Raw genomic sequence first — 20,449 nt, forward strand, 5'->3', positions numbered from 1 at the left:
AGTCTGAAGAAAGTATGATTTGTATGAAAGAGGTCTTAGAATAATTTATAGGTCTTCATTTTGAAAAAGAAAAAACATTATCTCATCTTAGTTGCTCTGTATTAGGAAGTCTGCAGAGCTAGGCCCTGAACACGTATTCCAGTCATGTGTCACTTAACAATGGGCACATGTTCTTAAAAATGTATTTTATCATTGTGCAAACACCATACAGTGTACTTATACAAACCCAGATGGTATAGCCTGCTATACACATAGGTTCTGTGGTGTGTGTGTGTGTGTGTGTGTGTGTGTGTGTGTGTGTGTTATAGAGCCTATTGCTCCTAGGTCCACGATGAACAAAACAATATGAGATAAAATTAAGCACAAGAGGAAATGGTGCAATTGAGAAATGTGGTATAAACACAAGATGTAGGAGGCTGCTGCCAACTTAACACACTGTTGCTGTTTACTGTTTTACAGCAATTTTTTTGTAAGTAGCAGTATACTCTGAAATGATAAAACTACAGTAAATACATAAACCAGTAACATAGTAATTTATTTCATTATCTAGTATTATTTAAGCTATACTTTTGTATGTCTGGCAGCACAGCAGGTTTGTTGACCCCCGCCTGACCACAGGCATGTGCCTACTGCCTTCCACTATGACCTCACTACACTATGGCATTGGGAAGCTATGATGTCATTGAGTGACAGGAGTTTTCCAGCTCCATTTGATCTTATGGGACCACCATCATCTATGCAATCCATTGTTGACCAAAACGTTAGGTGGCACGTTATTTTATCTATAATTTCCATAGCAAGTTGAGCTAGGTTTTATGAGCTTAAATCCTTGTTTTGCAGATGAGGGACTTGAGGATCAGCTAGACTAGACGGAGTAGCCTTCCCTGGGTTTTGTAGCTGAGAAACATCAACACCGGGATTTGAACCATATATATTTTTTTTAACTCCGAGGCCCCGACTGACATGCTATGGTACTGTAGACTTTCACTATTCCCAAGGGATGCTCTCAATTGCCAGGAAATTGCTGTTGTGTGATAATCTAGGCTACCCTGTTTGCCCCATTCATTTTTTTCTTATCAGTTTATGACATCAAATTAAATTTCTGGAAGAATAACTTTGAATTTTAATGGATGGCATTGTTCACTGTCTCAACATTTCAAAATTTATTCCAATTTTACTGCCAATGCTATCTATCTAAATACAGGAAGCTTTAGTCATAAGAATGCTAATATGCCTGATTTAGTTGTTACATTTTATTGTGGTCTAGTGAGCAAGCAAGCAAGTCATTGTGGAAACAGAATGGAAATCTAGATATAAGAGGGGCCGCAAGAGGCCTAAGAAATGGGGCGGTTTGAAAGAATTCCATCTAAGTACCCTAGAAGACAGAAGAGAAATTTCAAAGATAAATTTGGCCAGGGTTATTTAGTTAATACCTATATAAAAAACACAGATTATACAAACTTTGTGTTTCTTTAGAGTCTCTTGGGTATGTTCAAAACATTGCACGGTTTATGGCAATGCCACTGGTAATGTTTACCTATTTATTATCTTTTTAACTTTTTTTTTTTACCTCAGTTTGCATGTGACAGACAAGTTTATACTTCAATGGATATATAGATATGTTAGTTATTTTAAAGACTGAGTTAGTTCAAAACACCTCATGTTTCCTGCCACCTGCCCAAGGATTCAGTTGCTGTTCCAGTAATCTAAGAGATGTTAGAAAGATGATATTGGAGACTAAATGTTCCGGATGTCATAGATATGAATGCCATACCAGGTAGATCACTCAGCAGATCTCCTGTTAGGATGACTTGAGTCAAGAAGTTCAAGTGTCTGTTCCTTCAACAGGTTTAGGACATAGGTTGTCTCTACTAGTATGACTTAGGGCTTAGGAATATTACTTGTGTCTAAGAGTGCATAGTAAAGCCCATTTGTGTAACAGTTTGTGAACTGAGTAGGCAGCAAAATGTCATCTGAGAACACAGGACTGAGACGATGGGCCTCTGTCCAGTGGCCTGGCAAGAAGACACTGGTCTGCATAGCCCTGGAGCCACACATGAGGGTAAATCAGCCCGCACTTTCTGATCCAATAAGCATTTTATACTTTTCAGCACCAAGTGACACGTTAGGACTTTTGAACTTCGGCCCATGTAGTCTCACACTGCCAAGGTTTAAGGGTTTGTTGTTATAATCTTTTCCTCTTTTGGCATTCGTGGGCCTTGTTATGTATCAGATTCTTTGATTTTTACATTTTATATATTTAAAGTTTAAGACATATTAAAGATAATGATTGACATCGTCACTATATACAGAGGTCTTAAGACCTGTTTATCAAAGGAAAGCAGTGTCTCGAGTCTGCACTAGCAGAAGCACAGGAATAATTATCTTATGATTTATCTAACTTGGAAGTATATTAATATTTACATTAAAGGGAGGGAAGCTTTTAATGTACCACTGTTAATAGTTGTTGGCAAGTCACTGGACAGTAAGTATAAACAGTAGTTTCTTTGCCTTCCAAGTAGCATTAAAATTCTTTTGTCTCGCTGGGCACAGTGGCACCTGCCTGTAATTCCAGTGGCTTCAGAGGCTGAGGCAAGAGGATCACAAATTCAAAGCCAGCTCAGCAATGGAGGCACTAAGTAACCCAGTGAGACCCTGTCTCTAAATAAAATACAAATAGGTCTGTGGATGTAGCTCAGTGGTTGAGTGACCCTTGGTTCAATCCCCGGTACCAAAACAAACAAACAAACAAATTCTCTTCTCTCATTTCATGAGATTCGTGTTGTTATATATCTTTTTCACTGAAGTCTCTTTTTTTTTGAGCACAGTTCATCTGAGTACATATACTTGTCCATTTGATTTAAATGATTAGTCACAGTGAGCTTTAGCACAATTTAGCATCCTTCTTGCATACTTTATCAAAAAGTATGAGCACCTACCACGTGTGAACAGGCCCATGGTTATGCAAATGCAGCAGATGTGGACACTGCCATCAAAGAGCGTTCATCTTGAAAAGAAAAGACATGTGTCAACTTTGATGAAGATGGACTGAGGAAATTCCAGAAGGTGTTGAGCAAAGATTATCAAAGTTAAGAACCTGGAGAATGGCTTCCTCTTGGCAGAAGGAAAGGGTTTCACATTATCCACACAGGGTTTGAAAGAAAGGATGGGATTTAGATTTTGAAAACATAAGGGGAACCAAAACTAAGGTAACTAAAAATACTGTTTTAGTTAGAGGAAATACAGAATGGGCAAAGAGTGTATGGCTGGGGCATCTTCAGGAAGCTCCATTTGGTTGAAGACTTCAAGATAAAGTGAGGAAATTAGTTGGGATTGGATTATATAACAGAGGACCTTCAGTAATAGGCTAAGGAACTGGGGCTCTTTTTTTTTCTTTCCCAACTTTCATTATTAACTCAGGCATTTTAATCTAAGGTCTGATTATTCTGCCATTAAAGAACAAAAGTTATCATTTAAAGAATAAAGTGATCCTTTTGGCATTTGTTTGGGGGGAAATTCTGTCTACACAACACATTTATGGTTTGAGTTAAAAAAGCTCTTTGGACTAAAATTTTTGACAGAGACTTTCCATATGCATTGGGTGACCTTATCACTCAGATGAAAGTTGGTTTCAGCTCTCTGCCTGCATTTATTTTGATTCTCTTCGATTCCTTGATGTTAGCAGCTACATCTCACAGCTGTTTATTTTGGCCAGATAAGCGCTATCAGAGCCCAATATTCCAAACTCCAGGTTGTTTGAAGGCTGAGTCATTAAGGCCTTTTCTCTTTCTTCCCAGGTCCCTACTTAGTGCTTTCTCTTCAGAATGGGCACATCATAAGCCATGAGGCCATTGGTTTGCTGCCCAGCAAAGAGCAGCCCTGGCTTTTTTCTGTTCCAAGGAATTGTTGGTAGTGTGCCTTGGAAATATTCTGGGTTGATATTTTTAGCTATTGAAGGCTATATTAGTGGAATCTTATCGGATCAGCCTGAACCGCTGTCATATTGATAAAATTACGAGTAAAAAGGACCATCTTTTTTTAGAACTCTCTCACTGAAAAACTCAGGTGACTAAAGCTTGAAGCTTAGTGGGCAATGTTGGTATAATTTGCCCTGTGATGACCTCTTGCAGCCTTTAGTTCTGACTTTAAATAAATAATTATAATAATAATGGGCATGCACATAGTTTTAAGTGCATACATATGAACCAATTCAGTCCTCAGAATAATTCTAACAAGTAGGTACAGTTACCCTCCATTACTGTTCACAACAGGTAGGTCGTGAACGAGGCACTAAGAATCTCTGTAACTTATCCAGGGTCACATTACTGGTAATTGCCTAAGCAAGGATTTGATCCTAGGCAATTAGGGTCCAGGGTCTTTACCCTTGATCTTATTAAAATCCAGGGACACCAGTAAGGATGACCTTACATTTAATTAAGCAGACACAATGTGTGCCTAACTATTTATGACTAATGAATCTGTATAATGTTTTGAATTTAAGAAATTTCAGACTAATATTATAATACACAGACACCAGAAATCTATTTAGCATCTTTTTTGTTGTTCATATATGCTCATTGTACAACTTGGTTAATGCTTCACAGAGGAGACTTTTGAGATTCGAGCAAGGACTAAAAGAAAGCTTGACAGAGAAGAAAATTCCAGGTAGAGGGAGCAGCACACACAAAAGCTTGGAGAGGTGAAATAACATTCAATGGGCGTGTGTGGAGAAAACTGTCATGTCCTTTGTGTCTAAAACAGGCTTTACGTTTCAGATATAGGAGTGCGACTAAGATGGAGTTAAAAATTGTGGGTTGTACCCTGCTGAGCGGGTTAACAACTATCCTCCAGAACAGTTGTCTTAGTCCGCATTGTGCTGCTGTAACAGATTACTTCATATTTGGTAATTTATAATGAAAAAAAGATTTATTAACTCACAGTTCTGAAGATGAGAAAATCCAAGATCAAGGTGCTGTCATCTAATGAGGGTCTCATTATATCGTAACATGGCAGAAAGCATCATATGGCAGAAAGGCAGGGGGAGAGGAGCTAACCACACCTGCAATGACAGCATTAGTCCATTCGTGAGAGCCCTCGTGACTGAGAAAGTTCTTAGAGGTCCAACTTCCTGATATCATGACAATGGCAATTAAATGTCAACATGAGTCTTGGAGGGGACAAACTTTCAGACTATTGCACAGAATTTTGTATTCAATTTCCGAGGACTTCCAGGGTCTCTGAAACTCTCCTATAGGTCCCTAGGCCCCTTTCCCCAAGCATTAGAGAATAATTAACCAAGAGGCTAACATATAAAAAGAAAGATGTCTCTGATGACAAAGGATTTCCTGGAGGAGAGAATGCTTGAGAGGAGAGAAGTGGAATGGTAAAGAAGAGTAACTGCAGTTTCTAGCTTGGTTTACGGGTAAATAGTGATGTCATAAATTAAGTGGTATGAAGAGGAGAAGGGGACAAGGCTGCAAAGGAAATGGACTTGAATTTTTTAGGCCCATTGAGTTTCAGATGCACAGGATACATTTTAATGGAAATGGCCAGTAGGCAGTTGGAAATGCAATCTGGAAGAGGTCAGCACTGGAGTGATTTAACAGACACCAGCAAATGGTAGGTTGAAACCTTCCAAGAGAGAGAAGGCCACTACTGAGTGTGGAACCTCAGGGCAAAAGAAGAGAACCCATAAACCTAAATTGGGGAAAAGAGACTCTGAAGAGAAGCTGCAGCATTATAGCATTTGAGCCCGTCCTGTATGCCCAGACTATTCAGAATTCTTCACGTATAGTCATTTATGGACTCCAAAATCAATTTCATGATGGAGCCACATTTTACAGAAGTGGAACCTGAGGCACAGAGAGGTGAGGTAACCGGAGCAGGTACATCATTTGCAGTGGTAAATGAGTGGTAGTGTCATTAAGCAGATGAAGTGAGTGAAGGTAGTTTTTGTTTTAACTTTTATAGATTTAAAAATAGGGATTAATAAACTTTAATAATTGTATTTCTTGCTTTTCCCCTGCTGTCAAGTAAATACAGTATGATCATTAGAATTCATGAAGGAAATATAATCTGAGGCTTTAATAAATTCCCAGATTCTCTGGCTTTCTCTTACACAAATATTCTGTTACGATACATGCATTTCTTCAATATATTTTTGTGATAGGTTAAACTCTCCCTGAAGTTTCCTCTTAGTTAATGAGTATGTTTGGCATTGGTTGGAGCCTTCCTGAATTGGTTTCATGATTAACATTTTTCATATTTCCATATAGAATATGGGTTAGACCATCTTTGCTGTAATCTGAGCTGTCACCAGATTCTGCATTCTCTTTTCAGGTAACTCAGAGCTTCCCTTTTGTCCTTGAACTCATGGCTTCCTTAGCACCTCTTCATTTTATTTGCCCTTTTGTCACTGCCCTAGCATTAAGTATTTTCTTTGGAGCCCAGTTTTTCGAAATAATATATTTTTTTAACTTCTTGGGGTTATGCATATTGAAGAGCAAAGAATGTTGAAACCGCCCCAGTGGTCCCAGTGGACTCTCTTATGGACAGGGGTCAGCAAACTTCAGTTCATCCACATTTTGTAAATAAAGTTTTATTGTAATCCAGCCATGCTCCTTCATTTGCACATTATCTCTGTTTTCTTGTTATAATAGTAGAGTTGAATAGTTGCATCAAGTAGTAGGCTATGTGACCCACACAACCTGAAATATTTGCTGATTTGGATCTTTACACCAAAGATCTTTACAAAAAAGATTTGGATCTTTACACAAAAAGTTTGCTGAATTGCTCCAGACTGTACTACTTTTGGAAGATTAGGTATGTGTTTACAGCACTTTAGAATTAATGAAAATCCTTAGGCTTTTATAAATGTTATTTACCTGAAAAATAGAACTGTGAGTAGTTTCTGTAATACTTGTGTTTGTATATAAAACAGAAGTTGTGGACTCCTTTAAGTAATCTATGATCAGAATTTTTAACTGTGTCATTAATCATTTGAATTTCTGTCAAGATTAACAAAATGTTTCAATTTGAGTGAGAAAAATCCTTTGAATGCTTAATAGGTGTCCAGTCCTTTCTGTGGTTGGCCTTTGAGATTTGAAGAAATAAAACCCTTTCCCATCATCACAGAAATACACATCAATTTGAAGTAAGTTAGATGAAAACAAAAAAATTTGGAAAAATGTCTAGATTGTAGAAATATAACAGACTGAGAAACCTGTATTTTGTGTTGAGTAAAATGATATTAAGTTTCTTAGCATGGTGACTCTATGGTCAGCTAGAGAGTCAGCTGTGGAACCAGCAAAGGATCAAAAAAACTTTGACTGTACTAAACATGCACAGATTTTTTTTCCTCATCTTTATTCCCTAAACAATACAGCTTAACAACTAATTACATGGCATTTGCATTTTACCAGGTATTATAATTCATCTAGAGATGATTTAAAGGCTATAGGAAGATATGCGTAGGTTATATACAAATACTTCATTTTATCAGAGTTGAGCATCTTTGGATTTAGGTATCTGTAAGTATCCTAGAACCAATTCCCAGCAGATGCCTCAAGACCACTGTATCTTAATTCACCTGGATCTTGTTTCAGAAAAATGAATGTGTCCTATTTCCCACTGACTGTTTCGATAAGACAAGATACCTGTGAGCCCATATAGATTCAGTCTTTCCTGTCAGATTCTTTGCTTTCCTTCTGCTAATGCCCACTCTTCCAGGTAGTTCCCACCTCTTTTCTGGGCTGCTAATGTGATCTCCCGAGGCTGTCCCTTGCCTCTTCCTCCAGGGTGTTCTGCCACGGGATCTATGTCCCTGAAACATGACCATGTGACTCACAGTTCTGGACTTCGCTCCTGTTCTTTATAGCTCACATTTAAGACCTTCCACAGTGTTCCACCACCCCCGCCCCCCACTCTGCTTTTCTTTCTGTCCCTTAAGCTCTGAGTACTGGGCCTACAGACTACACTTTCCCGTTTTTTGATTTTTATACACCTTTCTCACTGTTGGAAATATTCTTTAGTCATCCCTACTTGACTATTTCTGCCTGACTTTACTCATCTTTCCAGTGTTTTCTTTTTTGAGCAACTTCCTCTAAACTACTTCCCTCCCAGCCCACAAATTCCAAGCTAGAATTCATATTTTCATGCCATGAATATCTGTAACCCACTTTCTGCTTTTATAGCTTAAAAAGATTATTCATGTGTCTCTTCCTGTTATCTCTGGCTGAACTCTCAATGGTCTAAGGGAGGGAACTTTTATTATTGATTGTTACATTTATAGATCCTCTTAGTCTCAGGTTTTGATGATAACTATACAATTGACTTACTAATAAGTGGATCGATGAACAGTATTTAATGACAGATATAAAAACTCAAACGTGTACATATGGCGGATATGTTATTTCAGCTATTGAATTTTAACTTCTGTGAAATATAGTAGCACTAATGAGATTAGATACATTTCAAAAAATTCACAGCAGTTATTAGGTAATATGACTGAGGTTTGTATTTTTCGTCTTCAAGAAGTTACCCTCACACAACCTGTTTGCATAAAATTTATTGAGTTACAACACTAAAATATATTCTCTAGGGACTTAAATACAGTGTAGAAATCCTTAGTGTGGGAGGGATTATCACAGGTAGGAAGAGAAAAAACATGCTGCTTGTCATAACACTGCTGCTGGTGAAGAAAAGCAATACAATGATCTTTTCGCTAGTTTAAAGGTGGTGACAACAGACAAAGTCAGTTAAGACAGCCAAGAAAGGTCTTGGGCTATATTTGGACTTCAATTTTCTGGAAAAGCAAAGTATGACATCTGACCCTAAATTAAGACCAGTCCTTCTTTATGAAAATATATGAGCATTGAAATAAAACCCTGGGCCACATATATACAGGAACCTCACCTCTTATCTTTGTTATGAAATGGACTTTGTTGTGTATAATCCTGACTTTGTATAAATACTCTTCTGGCTATTCTGGCTGTCTTTATGATTTTTAGAAATTTTATTATTTTACAGAGTGACGGAGTTTGCTTTATCTTGTCTCTGTTTGCATTGCAGTCATTTACTTAGTAGCTCCACAGTACAGTCATCTTTGATAGAACACATTGTGGTCTCTGAGAAATTGGATAAGAAGTGAGAGGAGTGTGTGGAGAATGCACTAGACAAGAACATGGTGTATACTGGGCAAAATTCAGGTTGTGGGAGGATTAGTCACAGGGCTTAGAGGAAGCATTCTGTTGCAAAGATAATAGATCGTTTGCTTCCTGACTGAGCCATTCAGAAGGAATCATTGCCAGATAACCAAAACTCTGCTGAATGAGATTTTCCAGAGACTCCTACGTGAGGATTGGTTGGTGTAGGAGGCTTTGTTCGAATCAACCTTTCCAACCTTTACAACTTTTGATTTATTTATAATAAAAGTATGTTGGAAGCCTTTTTGATCTGCAGAGGGTATCCTTGAATTGGAATATTATTCTTTTTACTAGTATGTGTTGGTAATGCTACTTAAAAAAAGCGAGAGGGAAAGCATCAGTGTTGGTTATTTTTTTTTTTTTTAAAGAAACAACCTCTTCCCTTCTCTAAGTGCATTTCTTAACTAGAGCTTTAACAATTAATCTTCCACGTGTGTTGTCACGAGGAGCAGTCAGGCTCCAACTTTATAAGCTAATCACCTTTGGACTTCTGCCCTGAACGCAGTTTGTATGTAAAGTAAAACAAGATCCTGTGTTGTTTCTTAATTTATGTAAGAGTGAGTTGCCACTTGGTGAACTTTCTGGTTTTCAAACAAAAATTAATATATTAGTCATCTGGAAATTTGGAATGTAAATTGTGATTATATAAACCTATCTAGTCTAATCAATTTTTTGAAGCTGAATTAAGACTTATTCCTACTCTTCCTGGCTTGAGTGCCTAACGGAAGTATTGGTTACATCTGAATTTCTAATAATAGTGTGGTAGTAATTTTTAACCCAGAGTGCTCAATCCCCTGGGAGGTTATAGAGGGCTCTGCGCTTCATCTTGGTGTTTGTCTTTTGTGTACAGTATGTCCACATGAATATTGTTTCAGAACAAGCCCAAATTCCTTGACACAGCATACACAGTATGACAGTATTCACTTTTGTGCTCTTAACAGCAAAACAGACGATAATAGATTAGTTCCTTACAGAGCATATGTAAATTAAAATCTTGTAAATTTCCATTTTTTAGCTCTGATACCTATCATGTGCAGGGATCTAAGTTCTGGTCCCTGCCTTGCAACGGGTACTCATCCCATAGGGGAGATACAGTGTGCAAGCACATGAGCAGAAATGACCAAAAGTGCAAGGTACAGTAAGCAGCTGCTTTCCTAGCTGAGAAAGAGTCGGGCACTGTGGTTTTGAGCTGGATTCTGAAGGATGTATTTAAAAGACTGTGGGGGAAGAAAAGAGGGAAGTGGGAAAACGCTCCTTGAACTACTGATTTACGTAGTCGGAAGACAAGGTGTACATGAGGTGATGCTGTTGGTGTACCCTGCTTTCTCCCTTTGCCCTGCTGCTCCTTAGAGGGAAGACAACAGGAAGGAGAGGGAACCTTAATCCTACCCCCGATCCTCTATTCTCTATTCTCTATCCTCCTTTACCTTTCCACCTGCCATTTTTGGATGGTAAAGAAGTTGTAGTGAGTGGACAGGGGAAGAAGACTGGGGGCAGGAGTGGGCAAGCGGAGCTACAGCACAGCACAGGGACTCCAACCATACTTCTCCTCTTCCTTTTCCAGTGTCCTTTTCCAAAGCTTGGCAGAGTCCATCATAGGAAAGACCAAGGGAAAGGTGGTTAGGGGAGTTTCTATAGCTGATCACTTTATGTTCCATCTGTCTAGATTTGCCTGAGATGAAAGAGCATAGATTGAATCATGTGTGCAGAAAATAAAAAGATATAATTCTGAGCATACAAAAATAATCTTGATGGACCCTACCTAACCTTAGTTATTCTAGGTCATCATCATAATCAACAAATTTTATTTAGACCTATAAGATATGTGGAAATGTATTATAATATACTAGAATTTTTTAAAAACATTTAAAAGATGAAGAAGGATTTAGAAGGAAGCTTCCCCCCCCCCCCCAGTAAGATGGTACTTGAAGCCCTCAGTATAGGATTCTGGCTGAACATCCTTTGCTGTTTGATTAAATCATAGTGGTTCAGAAGAAGGGGCATAAGGGCATTTCCATGTGCATTTTTATTCCTTCTCCATAGGTAAAAATTAAAAAAAAAAAAAAGAGTGAAAGAATAGACTTAGAAAAAAATCAAACTTGGGGAGTAACTTCTAAAGCTATCTTGTGAATAAATGAACATTTCAGAGGGGTTCATGGCTTGAAGGCGAAAACAGGTATCCTATCGCAGGATCAGAGAGAAACTGGTATAGATTCTACTCCACAGTAGAATCTTTACTTGTCAGGTTTATCTTTCTTTTTCCCTAAAGTGAACATATTTATTTTCCCATAACATACTGTTTCTTTGCTTTCTGAGAAATTATGTCAAGTTGACAACTGTATTCTTTTTAGTTCTTTCTGCTAGGTGATTGCTGTAGGAATTTGGCAGCAGTTTTGCTCTTAAAAGTCAAATTAGAAACTATTAATGGGTTTTGATCAGAGCAGTAGGTTCTGTACATTTATATGCATATCTGATGATAGCACTTCATATTTACTTAAATAATCCATTAGATATTTACACTTAATTGGACGGCTAATCTTGGTTCCAGAAAATATACTTTGTCCTCTCTTAGAAAACATTTGTTGTTTCAAATTGTGAGTTTTATTACTCCAAACTCTGGGTACATTGTAAACTGATTGCTAAGTTCAGTGGTTATATCCATGTCTGTGAGATTATGTGAAACTGAGCCAAGGAAATAAAAAGTGGAGACACTTTCCAGTATGAACTTTCTATCTGAAAGATATATTGGGAGGAATTTTCTGATTGGTCATAGGCAGTCCTCCTGAGAGGCTTGTGAAATTTCTGCAGAGATACACTATATGACTGTAATCTCTCTTTTTCAGGTTCTGCCCCTTGCAGGGAAAACAGCAAAAGAAGGAAATTAAATCTCCACCCTGTAATTTACCCAGATATCAAGGCCAACAAACCGTGTCCCAAAGAGAAAAGCCGCAGGCATCTGAGGATAAACCCCTGCAAAGCAGCATTGACCGTGAAGCCAACTACAGCCAACCTACCGAGAAGACTGACTCCAAGGTACAAGGTGAGTTGGCAGAACTTCAAGCCAAAAGTAGGGTAAGATTAGGCAGTGCTTAATAATAGTAAAAAGTGAATGATATATAGCCATGTCACAGGAAGCTCTGCCTTTACATCTTTTGTTTGTATGTTATATCTTTAATGTGTTGTAATTCTGGTTATGTTTAGTCATCTCAATAAAAAGTTTTTTTCTGTTAAGGATAGAAAGTAGAAAAACATGCAGAAATATTTGTTAACATTTTTCTGTTTCTTATTTGCAATCTAGCATTATGTGGAAATAAGATCCTATCATTCTCTTTGTGAGTAATGAGTCTGGAGGCCTAAACTCCAAAATGATTAAAACACTATACTGTGTTTTAAGTGCACACAAATTCACATGTGCACACATATGTACATTTTAAAATGCATCCAATTTTTATAGTTTTTTAGAGGAAACAGATAATCAATTGTTTTCTCCTTGCCTGAATAACTGAAATAACTGGTAAAGTACTAGGCATACTTAACTGTGGTCTGTCATTTTTCACATTTGTACTTATTATTTTCTGAGCCATTTCATATATGCCATTTGACATTTTAGAACCAGTGAGTTTTGGTCCTCATAATGTAGAATCAGTTCCCACTCACTCAAAACTTTCCACCTTACCCAAAACTTATCCAGGTCAGTGATCCCCAGAATGGAAGATTGTAGAATTAGGAAGTTGGTTTGCAGTTTGCTAGTCTTTAGCATTCCCTAAATATTTAACTATTAAATCTGTAAGCAACTCTTGAAGATTTATGGTACCTACTTGGCACATACATATAGGCTTTTGACTTTTAAGAACACTGTCAATTCTTTTTCTCACATTACATGAGGTCATTCCCATGTACTAAAGTAATAATACTCTTAACCTAGTACTCTGGTATCTTTATTCTCTGCCATTATTTTAACATTTATAGTTTTATATGAAATGTGTGAGCCTTGGAAACAGTAGCTTTCAGGGTAAGCTGAAACATGCTAGGCTTGCTTAGAAAAAAAGGAAGACTTTTCCCAAAATAAGATAGTCCATTGGTCTTAGTTAGGAGTTCTGATGGGCATAATGGTGTAGTCCAAATGTTTTTGTTTTTTTTTTTTTTTAAGATGTTAAGGTTGTCATTCTCTGAAATTTTATGACCAAGGGTTTTGTTGCCTACTCTGACTATTTTGGTCCCAGGGAGGGAAAACTGATTCATTAAATTAACTTCTTTTTGAATGACACCTGTAGGACTTAGAATTCATTTTCCAGCCCCTCACTTTTGGACACCAGAATGATTTAGTGAGAAATCTGCTCTGCCTTTTACATGGGCAGAACTTTTGTCATTGAGAAATATTGCCACCAGAATTGGGCCTTCACACACAGTGGGTTGTAGTTAATCACAAGACTTCTTTCCCCATCTTTTATTACTATATCTTGTTGTGAAGGGAAATTCATTGAGTCATATTTCTGTTAATTTGATATTGAACCAAAACTTTTATATGGTTAGAAAGTACTTTAACCATGGAAGTATCTCAGATCATAGGGTCTTTGTGGGCATAGCACTTTTCTGTCTGGATTAGCCAAAACTCAAATTAAAGGAAACTGGTAACACTCCTGAAATAGTAGTTCATTTTTTAACAAAATTATTTTAATAAAACATAAGGTTTACAGAAGATTCCCACTAGTAGTTTCCTATTTCTTAAACAGATTTTAGGTCTCAGGGTGAAGCAAACAAAGAAGGTTGTCTGGATTGGAATTTTCTTTGGGGCAGCTTAGTGTGCTGCTGCCAGCAGTATTTTGCTTTATCTCCTAAAATCTCTTAGGTCAGTAGTGTCTCTTAACACTTGACCACATGTAAAGATGAAGTGTGCATGAGTCCTTTTGACTATAAAGTCTAGGCTCATGGAAATAAAGTTCTTGGAAATTTGCTTCCACACATTTGCTTAATAGTGACTTGGCTAGTTAAGAAAGAAATTAGTCTTTTTTTTTTTTTTCTTATTAGAAGGCAAACTCAGATGATTGACATCTCACATTCTTAATGAAATTTATTTGTTGTTATTATTCTTTTGTCAAGGAATTAGGGTTTATATGCATGTGTACTCAGATGCTTTCAGAAAAGCTGGGCACGTCAGTGAGGGAGATGTAGAAAGGGTATGATGGTGAATGAGTAGGTCCAGGGCAGGGCCAGCACCATGGAAAGGGTCTTTTGATGAGGTCCACTTCCTGGTTGATGAAAGCGCTCATGGACATAAGCAGGGAACCCAATCAGACAGATATTTTCATACTCATGCTCCTAAATGACTGACCCAATAGAAAACTAAAACTGATGCATGGGCAGAGGGAGCACCAATCAATAATAGAGAGGAGTGTGTGGTCAGGAGAGAAGATAAGAAAAGGAGGAAATTCCAGAGACCTTAAAAAGGACAGACCAAAATTCCCCCCCCCCCCCAGATTCTCAGCTCTGGGGCCCCTTCTCTTCAGAGAAGTCTATGTCCATTATCTCTGTCACTTTTGCAATAAACCTGCTTTTTGCTTGCTAGCTTGTCCTGCTCTTCAATTCTTTACTTAATGGAGACAATGAACTCAGTACCCCTCGATGCTAACAGTGGAACATGCCTGCAATCCAGTGACTGGGGAGACTGAGGCAGGAGTGTCAAGAGTTCAGGCCAGCCTCAGAAACTTAGCAAGACCCTGTCTCAAAATAAAACATAAAAAGGACTGAGGATGTGACCCAGTGGTAGAGCACACCTGGGTTCAATACCCAGTACCACCAAAAAAAAGAAAAAGAAGTGCTTTCAGAAAGTCCTTTTATTTCCAATTCTAGAGTTCTTGTTATCAATTGTACATTATATTTCACTTAATTTCCTAAGCAAATGATAACCAGGACTAAAAAAATGGGAAAAAATGTAGGCAGGGCTTAGGAGACATTATTAAAAATGGGTTAATTGTAGGTTAAAAAAAAAAAAGTAAACTCAGTAAATCAACAAACAGTCAGCAAACATGACAGGGCTAGGCAAAACATTGGAGAAGGGGAAAGAATACCAAGCCCAGGTAAGAAACTCATGATGAGACTAGGGCAAAAGGAGTCAGTGTGGATAATGAATGATTGGGGCAGGAAGATGCGAGCTAGTTCAAAAGGAAATGGAATACTAATACCTCCAGAACGCTTCCCTCTCCTCCTCACCTGTTGCCAAGATCACCTACCTGCCTCCAGGGATTTTTCCTCTCAAAAAAGAGCGGTTAATGAGTACCCCCTTCCTGCCTTTCTGAGCAGATATGGAAAATAGGGAGAGCTATCTTCTGGATGACTCTCTTCCTGTCCTTTTGGTCACACAGGCAAGATAAGAGGAGGAGGTGACATGATAAGAAGGAAACCTGAAATCTATAAAAAGGGCAGGACACCCCCACTCCTTAGGGCACCAGCTCTGGGCCCCCTCCTCTCTGGAGGAGTCCCCCCCCCCCAGCAAATTCTGTTCTTCAAAACTTTTTGCTCTTGCCTCAGACATTTCTTGGGTGTTCAGTCTTCAACAGGGGGAGTAGGGCAGAACCTGATCTTCAAGATGGGTTTCAGTGAGAACTTAGGTAGTAGAAATGGAGGTGCTCACAGCATTTTACTGTCCTTTGTCTTCCTATCTTTGGTGTTCCCTCTGGTAGCATGGGGCCTCTTCTGCTCAACAGATGCCTCATTCTGAAGAGATAAGGGCACAAAAGGGGAAGGTAGCAGGCCATGCAGCAAGCTCTTGTGCACAAGGAAGAGGACTGTATCTCCCTGTAGCCCAGCTGAAAAGTGTCAGAACAAGGGAGAGGCAAGAGTGTTTGTGCAGCGTGAAGGCTGTAGAGCAGCTCTATCTTCATCCTGTATCCTGTAGGTAAAATTTTAGAAAAATTAGTTGCCCAGACATCTGAGAGATTTAGACCAGCTTTGTAAAGTAAACTGAACATTAAATATACATCCAGTAAAAGTGGAACTGTAGAAGTGATTAAGTAGAAAACAAAAAAGGAGCTGGGATTCTGGCTCAGAGGGAGACTATTCGCCTTGCATTCGTGAGGCACTGGGTTTGATCCTCAGCACCACATAAAAATAAAAAAATAAAATAAAGATGTTGTGTTCACCTATAACTAAAAAAATTAATATTTTGAAAAAAAGGAGTACACTGTTAATGTCAGAGAGTTCATATTGTAAATAGTAAGAAGAAGGAAATTTTGATTTGTTTCTTGAGGAGTTTTTGGATTTCTTTCCTTGTTTCTATTTCAAAAAGTACGTTTTACTTGGAAAATTTTGATCTTATGCAAAAATTAAGAGACCCCCTTATATACACATAAGATTCCTATGTTCCCCAGCTGGGTACAATAGCACATGCCTGAAATCCCAATGACTCTGAAGTCTGAGGTAGGAGGATCACAAGTTCCAGGCCAGCCTCAGCAATCTAGCAAGACCCTAAATTACTTAGTGATACCCTGTTTCAAAATAAAAAGAATTAGAAGGGATGGGGATGTAGCTCAGTGGTAAAGCACCCCCAGGTTCAATACCCAGTGCCTCCCCCACATAAAAGATTAATCTATCCCCATCCCCTTTAATTCTGGTTACTAAAAGGAGGCATCACGATGTGCCTATTCCTACATTCTTTAGTATACATCTCTTTAATATACACATTCTACAAAACTGTGTCATGTTATACCTAAAAATATGAATGACAGTTCCTTTTAATATCATCTACTACTCATTCCATGATCCTGGATTTTCTCAAGATTGCCCTGTGGTTGGTTTATTTGATTAAGATGTAAAAAAAGTACATGCATTAGATTTGTTTATTGGATCATGTAAGTCTCTTATTTAAAATATCCCCCCCCTCTTTTGAAGCCACTCATTTGCTGAAGAAACTAAACTACTTGGGTGATGGAATGTTCCCTGGTAGAATGTTTCCTGTGCTGGATTGGCTGATTGTTGTTATCTTCATTTTTTCCCCTCTGTCATCCAAATTTACTAGGACTTGGAAGTTAGATCTTGAGGCTTGATTAGATTCAACTTATAACTTTTTGGACAAGAGTTCTACTTCCTTTGTGCTGTGTACTGCATGCAGAGTCACCTCAGGAGGTACATATGGTCTGCCTGCCCCGCTGTTCATGATGCTGTGGTTAAACAGCAGCTTCAGGGAGTAATATCCTGATCTCCCTAGTGTGACGTTAACCAATCAGTTTTTTTTCACCTAATGATTTTGTACATTGATAATTAATAAATGTTACCTGAATACATTATTTCATTAGGCATTAGAAAAATGGTGATTTCCCCTCATTTTAGCATTTCTTCTATGATTATTAGCTGGGATTTTTTTTTTTATATATAAAGAGCTTCTTTACCAGTTAGTATTTAGTGACCCTGAAATATAGTTCACACCAGAAAGGCAGAGTAAGATTTCCCTTACAATTGACAATTTCAGAATTGGTAGACCAATTTCTTCTGTTTGTTGATATGCAGATAAAGTCTTTGTTCTTTGGGAATCCCTTCAGTTGACTTCTGTGCATACATATAGAAAAGGGCACCTATCTGAATTACAGTGAACTTTGACATTCTGAGCTCACTTGTATAAACTGTACCAGAACACAATATAGAACGTTCCAGAAGTACTGTTGTTCTGTTAGTTTCTTTGACTCTGCTTTTTGAAACAATAGGTTGTCTCAAGCTGCTCTTAGTATTTCATACTCACATTTCCAAGGAGTCCTTTTAGTAGGAAATGAAATTTAGAAACTACTGCTGGGCATTAGGGGTGCTTATTCCCATGGGTTGTCAGTGTTTCCAGGTCTTTTCACGGAATAGAACAAGAAATATGTATATTTTAAAATAAATATTCATATGACTTCATATGAATTTTTTCATTAACTTAATGGAGTTTTAAAGTTGATTTTATATTGTGTCTCTATTCTCTTACACTGAAAATCTTGCTTCACAATAACATTGTAAAATGAAATCATTTACTTTATCCTTTAAGTACATGAAAGAGTTGCAAAATATAATCTTAGCCTTCCAACTACTAATTATTTTATATTTTTTATGTGGAGAAAGAGAGTTAACTACAAGAGTTTTTATCTTTTATTATTATCTCTTTTTTTTGGTCTTTTAAAACTTATGCATGAAATCAGAAGATGAATTTTTCAGTCATCTCCATTTTTAATATTAATGTTGATATATTTCTTGGCCGTGAGATCCAATCTAATAAATCTTAACTCTTCAGTTCATCAGGTAATTTGAGTTATTTGCAATCATTACATCATAAGCAGAATCTTTTCCATGAGTGACAGTGGGATTATTGTACTCTGAATGGAGGATCTGTTTGTGCCTCATTTAATGCATTTATTAGTGTCCATCCCTCATCACACTGTAGATCCAGAAAGAAAAGAAAGATTCATGATATAAATGAAGCAGAGAGCCTGAAATATCCGAGGATAATTTTCTTAGTTCTTTTCATTTGATAAATAGATATTTTACAGTGCTTATTCTGGAATGATTTTCTGTCCTTTTGGTTGATCAAGTAATCAAGTGTCTTGATTTCTAGTCACAACTTATATTCTTTTTTTTTTTTTTTACATTTGAATCAAATGGGGTATAATTTCTCATTTTTCTGATTACACAGGTTGCAGAATCACATTGGCCATACAGTCACCTATATACATACAGCAATAATAATGTCTATTTTATTCTGCTGCCCTTTCTATCCCCCCTTCCCTTCCCCTCCCCTCCCATCATATCTCTCTACCCAATCTAATGTGACACTCTTCTTTTTTTTTTTTTCTCCTCACAACATCATACATGTATTCTGTATAACGATGAGGGTCTCCTTCCATCTTCTGTGCAATTCCCCTTCTCCCTCCTTTTCCCTCCCACCTCTCTTCCCTATTTAGTGGTAATCTTCTTCTCATGCTCTTCCTCCCTATCCCATTTTGAGTCACCCCCACTTATATCAGAGAAGACATTTGGCATTTGTTTTTTTAGGGATTGGCTAACTTCACTTAGCATAATCTGCTCTAATGCCATCCATTTCCTTCTTTGTGGGAGAACATAAGTGTTCACAGAAATATACAAGCAGTCTCTCCTTCCCTCCCTCCCTTCCTTCCTGTCATACATTTATCCATCCATCATCCTTGCATCCATTAATCAATCTATCCATTCTTCCTTCCTTTTTTATACAACCAGATAATTCCTTGAACCTGAATCAGACATAGGCAATGGGAAGGAGGAAGGAGTGCTACACCATTTTCCCGAATCCTTTCTTCTTTTTCTTTTCTTTCTTTTTTTCTTTTTCTTTTTTTTTTTTTTTTTTTTGGTACTGGGGATTGAATCCAGAGGTGCTTTACCACTGAGCTACATCCCCAGCCCTTTTTATGTTTTGAGACAGAGTCTTTTCTAAGTATCTGAGACTGTTCTAGAACTTGGAATTCTCCTGCCTCAGGCTTCCAAGTCACTAGGATTACAGATGTGCCTCACCGTAACTCACTTCTCCTAAAGACTTTTAAACTTTTAACCTGTCTTCTCATAGTGTCTTGGTCTCAAGCCACCATTAGGTTAGAGTTTAGTATTTGTGAAGTTTTTTTTTTTTTCCTTTTCCAAATATGTTTTTAAATACAGAAGAACAATTCATATTTTAATTAATTTAATTTTGAGGATGATCAGAATTTTTACTTCACTGAGTTTGTACATCAAATGAATCATGATAGAAAGTTCTGTTGCAGTGAAACAGCAGTACAGAACTTCTTTGAAAGGTTTAGCTTTCCACGTAGCAGTTCTAAATATGGTTCCTATAAGAAGTGACTATAAAGATGGTGGACTAACATACAGTTCCCCTAAAATTTACCTGTGTGTGACTGGTGGTAGACAAAGGTTTGAAATTTCAAAATTAGAATTCATCTAGGTGTATGTGTCCTTTACAACATATCTTACATCATCCTGTTATACGTAAAGTGTTCACTGTTTTATGTCATTCCTTCATTTTTCCAACAGAGGCTATCAAGGATATACTCAGCTTCACTAGGCACACTTCCAGGCTTTGGGGTTACAACACCAAGAGCAAGAAACGGTGACAGTGAGGTCTCAAGGGTAAACAGTAAGCCGTTTTGCAAATCATGTAACTGTTGAGGGTGACAAGTGTTGCAAGGGAAATGAAAAGAATACTGTATTAGAAAGTGATGGGACATTGTGTCTATTCTGAAGTGACACTTAAGTTGGGA

General features: G+C 37.7%; 1 protein-coding gene across 6 annotated transcripts in view; it reads left to right on the forward strand.

Annotated features, from left to right (window-relative positions):
• Positions 1–20,449, forward strand: part of Osbpl6 (oxysterol binding protein like 6) — a 193,280-nt gene that overhangs the window by 77,057 nt on the left and 95,774 nt on the right. For 5 of the 6 annotated variants that reach the window (XM_026391988.2, XM_026391989.2, XM_026391993.2 and 2 more), the window contains exon 2: positions 12,047–12,243. The gene's annotated coding sequence lies outside the window, so the exon portion shown is untranslated. The remainder of the gene's footprint in view (positions 1–12,046; positions 12,244–20,449) is intronic. The other variant, XM_077802927.1, reaches the window with a different exon arrangement.

Source organism: Urocitellus parryii, chromosome 1 (genome assembly GCF_045843805.1).
Source record: "Urocitellus parryii isolate mUroPar1 chromosome 1, mUroPar1.hap1, whole genome shotgun sequence".
In the NCBI taxonomy this organism is placed as follows: domain Eukaryota; kingdom Metazoa; phylum Chordata; class Mammalia; order Rodentia; family Sciuridae; genus Urocitellus; species Urocitellus parryii.